General features: G+C 39.2%; 1 long non-coding RNA gene across 1 annotated transcript in view; it reads right to left on the reverse strand.

Annotated features, from left to right (window-relative positions):
• The window catches only part of LOC118495963, a 12,703-nt gene extending 11,069 nt beyond the window's left edge, over nt 1-1,634 (reverse strand). The window contains exon 1 of the long non-coding RNA XR_004898424.1: nt 1,516-1,634. This is a non-coding gene — a long non-coding RNA (uncharacterized LOC118495963). The remainder of the gene's footprint in view (nt 1-1,515) is intronic.
• Between the last annotated feature and the right edge of the window lie 6,595 nt (nt 1,635-8,229).

Raw genomic sequence — 8,229 nt, forward strand, 5'->3', positions numbered from 1 at the left:
GAATTTCCCCTTGGGGATCAATACATAAAATAAAATAATTTCTTTTTCTTTTCTTTTTTTTTGGGGGGGGGAGGGCTTTTATTGCCTTTATTTATAGAACAGATTAAGACAGGAAAGTGGGAGAGAGAGGGGGAAGACATGCAGCAGTGTGGGGGAAGGGGGGGAGGGGGGTCTTGTGTGAGGTTTACCGGATGTTTACTGAACACATTTGGATGAGATAATGTATGCTTATGTTTTATGTATGTTTACTGTGTTTATGCTATGCGTCGCTTTTTTCTTACGAATGCCCAAGACGAATTTCTCCTACAGGAGACAATAAAAGCTTATCTTATCTTATCTTATCTTATCTTATCTTATCTTATCTTATCTTATCTTATCTTTTCTTATCTTATCTTATCTTATCTGATCAGCAAAGGGCTGCAGGTCGGAACTGAACCCAGGGCACATGAAATGTTTTTCCACATGCGATATATATATATATATATATATATATATATATATATATATATATATATATATATATATATATATATATAGAAAATGTGATAAACATGCTTTATTTGTCCAATACAAGGACATTAAAGTGTATTTTATCTGTCGATGGAGGCAAGTTTAAAGGTTTGGTCCACGTCCAATCAGAGCCATTTTCAAATGCCTGCATGAAATCAACGTGTATGATGTGTTTCATTACAAATTGCATCATTATCTAAAACATTTTTTTCACTAGTCACAATTTGAAAAGATTTGTAGCTATTTTGAAATGACAATGAAGTAGTGTAATGTAAGACATGTACCACACAGGGAAAGAAAAAAAAAGACAATTATTGTACTGACTTACTAGGAATATGCCCTTGGCCTGACCATCTCCTTTCACTTTTTACTATTCATTATCTCCCACTCAGTCTGTCATCTTTACACCAACTAGGCAAAGGCTATTATTATTCCAGCCAAATATCATACTTTAAATGCCCTAATTAAAATGGTGTTGCTCTGTGTGCTGATTGAATCTGGGTGGCAGTAAGTACCACTGTCTTTAAAACCCTGGGGAAGTTTTCTATTAGACAATTTCGCGCTTCTTTCTCTCCACTCTGGCTCTTGGAGGTCATTCTCTGTTTTTCAATTAACACCCCTTGTATTAAAATGTACTGCCGCTCCATAATGGTCTGATGACATTTAATCTACGGAGAGAATGCACTGGCAGTGTATGGAGGAGCTCTGTATTTTCTTCACAAAAAATATAATTTTTGTTACTATTTTAAAGTTGCATAACAAAGGTTTGTTAACTGACTACATTTGAATCATAATAATCTGGGCTGCTCTAATTGCAAATCAAGGATTCCTAACAATGCCAAGTAAATGTGGTCTTCTGAATTTAATATTAGGCCAACTCAATTATACTGTATTAGATATATTTAGGGAATAGCATAGTATTATCAAGTAGTAGTAGTAGTAGTAGTAGTAGTAGTAGTAGTAGTTGTAGCAGTAGTAGTAGTAGTAGTAGTAGTAGCATAGAACACCCCCCATGACAATGTTAGGGCGGACCTATAGATGGCGATATTTCCCCAGTAATAGAATTTTTGCACCATTAATTTGCCTCCAGTCCAGTCAGAGAGACGGAGGGGACATGACACAAAGGAGAAGGTACTTTTAAACACCTAAAAGATTCAAGGCTTTTGAGAAAACATTAGGGGCCAGAGCCCCAGAAGCCAAATCGCTCCCTCCTCCCCAGCGAGAGAGAGAGAGAGAGAGAGAGAGAGAGAGAGAGAGAGAGAGAGAGAGAATCATCACCACTTCCAATCCTGAGCCTCACAAAAACATCAACTAATCATTCACTAATAAGCCCGACTTTACGATTTGTGACATTTGGCTTCAAGATGGACAACTAAAGAATAATGTAGCAAATTAGTTCTAAATATCAGTGTTGTGACCAAGTCATCTTTGGTCATTCCCAAGTAAGTCTCAAGTCATTTGGTCCAAGTCTCAAGCAAGTCTTGAGTTCTATCAGTTATATCAAGTCAAAGTCAAATCAAGGCAAGTCAAGTCCAAAATCAAGTCACTTAGACTAAAGACTAAGGGCTCTTTGATGTTATGTGTTGCCATAGCAAGGAGTTTGACTGACAGCCAATCATCCAATCGTGACAATCATACAATACTGTGGAGCTTTTTGAGTCGTCCAATCATGATTCACAGTTTGTGCTGCTGCCGCTGCATAGCATACTTGATAGTTAGACAGAAACGTGACATTAAATGATACTATTTTATATTTAAAAGCGAACATTCAAACTTATGAATACACACATGTCATCTGGGTCATCATGCCTCAGGTCAAGTCTTCGAGTCATTAACTTACAAGTCCAAGTCGATTCTCAAGTAATTTATTTTTTGTCAAGTCGCAAGTCATCAAAACGGTGACTCGAGTCGACTCGAGTCCAAGTCACCAAGTCTCAAGTCCACATAAATATACTTTGATTTCTCTTTTTGGTGTTGAAACAAGCCTATATTGATTGGCTGTCAGTCAAACTCCTTGCTATGGCAACACATAACATCAAAGAGCCCTTAGTCTTTAGTCTAAGTGACTTGATTTTGGACTGGACTATTTTTGATGTCTTATTTATTCTTCTGTACAGCACTTTGGTCAACTTTGGTTGTTTTAAAGTGCTTAACAAATAAAGTTGGATTGGATTGGATATATAGTGATAAAACAGACTGCTAAAAGAACAAACAGTGGAGTTTATGTCAGGCTTTCATTATTTCATCATCCAGTTATTGCTTTTGTAATTTTCCAGTGACCACCTGAACACAGTAGCCTAAGTCTTTCAATGTCCTCCACAACGACACAAAGAAGTGTTTTTTGATCTGACGCCCCTATCAGCAGCACGACATCATCTGTCTGAGACTTCCAAACGGTTACGTCACTGTTTAATGATGTGACAACACTATGGTTCAAGTTTGGTAAGATTTACGCACAAACAAAACTTGTTTAGGTTTAGGGAAACATCATGGTTTGGGATAAAATAAGTACTTAGCTAAGGTTATAGTATCTTTGTCGTCATGGTTACAGTAATAACTACATGGTCATGGTTAAAATGAACCAACCAATTGACTGTCTGTAGGAAACAGGAGCAAACAGCGCCCTACTGTGTCAAATGCTGCGTTCCAGGCAATCCGTAACCCGTGTTTTCACAACTTCTACCCGTGAAAGTGCCCTGGAACGGCAGTTAAACCCGTAACTTACTACCCGTGAACTCATACGAAATCGTTGTACTCCCAGTTACAGTTTTTGACGTCTCACACACACAACAAAACAACAATGGCGACCCCTATTGATGCTGTACAGACGTCGGTGATTAACGGTGAGAAACTGAAATAAATAGACATAAATAGGCAACGTAAAGTAATTCCGCACATTGTAATCAAAACAATACACATACGATTGTGTACTACTACAGGTTATGTTTATTAAATGAAGCCCAAAATATGACGCAGACTAGAAATCGCTAGTATCAGCTAGCGCTAGCTAACGTCAACGTTAGCTAGCGCTAACGTTGACTTTGTTGCTCTATAATAATGTATGTGACATTATTACAGAGCAACAAACTTCCTCCTTTTATCCCATCGTAATTAAAAAACTTTTTTTTTTAAGCTTCCAGAGGGCTTTGTCACTTTAACGTAAACAGATCATGTTTTGGGGCGTTTACTGAAACAGCTGATGCTGTCATTTGTTTTGTAGAATGTCCTCCCCTGAAAAAGGCTCCCAGAAGTTGTCTGAACAAGCAATTACGACCTATATTTACATTTCTAGTGGCGGCGCCCTCTAGTGGCTGTAGTAATTATGGCAGGAGCAAAACTGGAAGTAAGGTAAATTTATGTTGTATGTTGGGATGGTGGATGGGTCAAACAAACACAGGACTTTCACCTGGGAGAGCAGAAGTTTAGTCCTGTTTGAAATCAAAAGTAAATGGGTGAGTTTTTTTTAACTTAACGAACGTCACATGCAGCATCACGTGCATAAACTGGAAGTGAAGTAACGGCTGATTTTAACCATAGACTGTATATAAGAATGGACCAACAGATCCCGTTGCTCTGGACGAAGACCAGTGAAGGCCTTTAGAAGCACTTTTCCGGTGATGGCTGAGCGTTACTGCGCAGCCTCCAACTGAGAGAAACAACGTAAATGTGACGTGAGCAACGTGTCTGAAAGTTGTAAGTCTTCTGGTAGCTGTGCCAAGAGAAATCTCAATCATTCCCAATCTTGCAGAGACGGAGAGCGTAGGTATATGTAAGGAGATAACATGGACACAGGCTAATTATTGCTAACTAAAATGCTAGTTAACATTAGTAATTAAACTTAAACAGCTAATGTAAGTCCAAACTGTCTGCGAGCTTCTCCTGTACTATACGGTAATTCCTCTACTATGCGACAGTAAGTCGCGTGGTTATGACACAATCGTTAGCCTATTTTTACAAAAACGTATATTACGGAGCCATAACGTGAGGTACAAGGTAATGGAGCCTTTTATACATTGTTGTGTTTCTTTAGAAATAAACAATGGACAAATAAAGTCTTTAAACGCTACAGATGTAAAGTTATTCGCTGTCAAAGTCACGTGAAAATGAATGGCAGTCAATGGAATGCTAACGTCAGGTGATCGCTTTGTAGCATCAAAATGGCGCCGTAGGAGATTCGAGCTCTGAAGCGAAGCTTACCCCCTTGATTTTAACCCAAACCACAGACTTTTCTAAACCTAACCAGAGAATGTCTAATAAGGGAAGAATTTCCACTCTCGGGAATCTTCCGGCTTCTGAACAGGTTGCAGTTCCACTCTGGTTCCACATAGGGGGCGCTCACGGGCAAGTGCAGAATGAATAGATGTCTATGGAGCTATACCCCTTAAAATCCACTTTTCTCAGGATATAATTTTTTGTCTAGTAATTTGAATGTTGCATTCGAAAGGGGAGGCTAAGAAAATACACACTGCTGGGTGTTAGATTTTTTTAAAGTCGCTTTTTTGTTCTAAAAAGCCTTTTAAAATGTCAGTGACGTCATACACATCGTACGGCCAGAGATACTGCTTTACGGCCAGCTCTGAGTCACTTCCTTTTTTTCTCTCGAGGCATCGACTACACAGCTGACAGGTTAGGCTCTCCCTGTCAATACACGTGCTAGAAAGAGGTTTGGTTTGCTAATGTTTTAAAGACCACGCCGAAATATTCACACACACACACACACATATATATATTATATATACAGTATATATAGGCTCTATATATATATATATATATATATATATATATATATATATATATATATGTGCTATCAAGCGGGATCTCTGGTCGTAATCAGTCCTTCACTGACCAATCAGCATTCATTAGCACTTTCATTCAACTTTCGACCTATAATCCAGGTTGAACTTTCAAAAACTACAATCAAATCTGAGATTTCTCAACGACAATCAGGCGAAAGAGACAAATTTAGCCGTCTAGCTCCATAGACTCCCATTCATTTTGCACTTGCTTGTGATCACCCCCAGTGGAACTCTGGTGGAACTGCAACCAAATTCGGTACAATGGGGCTTAATAGGGAGTGAACAGGCACTCCGTAGACGTAAGTAGTTTTTGTTCCTAACCAAACTGCAACCATTTCACAACGTTAAAGACGTGTTTAAAATTGCGACCTTTACGTTCAAAACCGCGACTGACGTTTTCTGGTTTAGATATGAGGTTGTAGGGCCGCTATTTTATGAAATGCTCCTGTGGGTCGTATTAGAGGGTTAGGAACAAACGTCCCATATCGTTGTATGGTTTGGAGGACTTGTTATCTTTTTGGGAGGACAGCCTCCAACAATAAGGCTCTTTGCTGTTCTTGGAGTAGCCTACTCTTTGGAGTGGGACAGGCCTTTTGACATGCCACAGTAGGCTACGACATATGGGGAGATGAAAGCTGTAATGTGCAACAGCTACAGATCACATCAGGCCTACAGCTCATTCGCATGAACGGAGATAAAGTGATCAGATTGGAAAAGTCATCCAATTTGCATATGAAGATATAACTCCCGTACCTGTGGAAGAAAATACCACATGGGTAAACGCTCGGATCCTTAATCAGTGTGCTACATCATGTCAGATCCGTGCCTAAAGAGATATGTCTAAATCTAATCTAGGTGTGTGGTCACCAGGTGACCAGCCTCAGCATTAATGTAGCTGTCAAAATGGCTCATCCAATGACTGTTCCCATGGCTGTGTCTCCGTTTGATCAGATGGTGCGGGGGGGGGGTGGCAATAAGGACCAAGACCAACATGATGACAGGTGGTGTGTCTAAAGTAATGTCTACATTTCATACCAACAAGGTCAATAGGCGACCATCTACATCATTAATGTAGCTGTCAGAAAGCTCCTCCAATTACTGCTCTCAATTGGCTGCAGTTCAGTTTGTCAGGGTTCTTTAGCACTGACGCATCTACAATTCACCATGCAGTGTTTGTGTGTGTGTGTGTGTGTGTGTGTGTGTGTGTGTGTGTGTGTGTGTGTCTGTGTCTGCATGCACGCAGACCTACCTGTGTGTGCGTGCTTGACAGTTGGCTTGACACCTACTAATGAATGAAGTAATTAACTAACGCAGGAACAAATTGTAGACAAAGTGACATCTTAGAAAATCAGAATTACACATGGTTCAGTGGTAAAGGAGAAGCTGTGGTTGTTAGAAATGGGCTGCTGCTGGTGATGTTCATGGTTAAGAGAGAATGATCATGTTGTTTGCAAAAATAATGGCTATGGCTGTGAATACAGATTTACCCCAGGGATAGACGCTAATATTTTTAAGCAGTGGCCCCTTCGGGCCACTAAGCCTCTTAATTTGGTGGACAAAGTACATTTTTGGGGGCCCAAATGTAACCTTTTAAAAACAAAACAGAAAAGACAAGTTAATGCAATTTAACTGTAACACTTCCACAACTGAAAATACATGAACAGAATGAAAATATATAATCATTCAAATTGAAAACTCAAGTTCTTTGAAAACATTTATTCTCTCGCTGTCTCTTCCTTCAGTCTATCTGTAATAAATGGATAATGGACTGCAACATTATGATTTTCACAGAAACGTGATAACAACAGCACCGTTCTCTATAGGGGTGCTAAGTTCTCCGGTGTCATTCTCATGAGATACCTGCATGGTGGCCACAGGGGGCCACCAACGAAATTTGGTGGCCACTTTTTTTGGACATCAGGCCATGCTTAATGTCGAACCCTGTACCCCCTCCCCCCGTGCCCTCCTCTCAGCCATATGGCCACCAACAGTGATTGACTTTTCCCACTTTCTACATTGTGCATGTTCAAGATCTTGACTTGTAGGCCTACTGAACACATGATTACCAAAATGACAAACAACAACAAAACACATGCATTGACACATGAAACCACACGTATGACAAACTATACCCAGCTTTACAAGTTCATTCTTTAAAGGATCATTCTTGTGATATTTTCTATTTTCCTTCTAGTCGAAGAGTCTCATGTGCAGAGCCAAACAAACAATGAATGCATCAAGTAACATGCCATGTGTGTATCAAAGCATTGTCATATCTTTTTCCTATATTCCTATTTTTTTGATTGTGGAAAAAAAATATTTTGCTGTTGTGACATATGTTAAGGTGTTTGCAGACTCATATGTTGAAAAGTGTAGCTAAGCATTATGTAAAAGGAAAAAAAAGCCACAAGTGTTGTTTTTTTTAATTTGTATCGTGCTAAAGTGATGATACAACAAGTGAAGACAAGTACAGGGACACATAAACAGCCAAAAGACATACATGCGTCACTAATTTTAATATCATAGGCCTATATATGATTCTGAAATGGGCCATTCTGCATAATGAGTACATTTTAGTATAATTTGATGCTGATACTTGTGTACTTTTGCTTGAGTATGATTTAGAATACAGGGCTTTTACTTGTAACAGAGTTTTTTTTACAATGCAGTGTTGTTAATTTTACTTGAATATAACATCTGAATAATTTATCCAGCACTGATTCTGACCATGCATAATCGCCCAGCCCCGCTCAACAGAGTTCATCCATCACTACTCAGGCTTCTCTTAAAAGTTTAATGTCATGTTTTGGTGAAACAGCGCCCCTACCAGCGCATCACTAACAGTTCAGGCGGAGAGTGGTACTGCAACATGGGCGACAGCAATACATTCAGTAAAGTTATGCAAGAAGTTGATGAGAGAGAA

The sequence above is a fragment of the Sander lucioperca genome, chromosome 9, assembly GCF_008315115.2.
Source record: "Sander lucioperca isolate FBNREF2018 chromosome 9, SLUC_FBN_1.2, whole genome shotgun sequence".
Lineage (NCBI taxonomy): Eukaryota > Metazoa > Chordata > Actinopteri > Perciformes > Percidae > Sander > Sander lucioperca.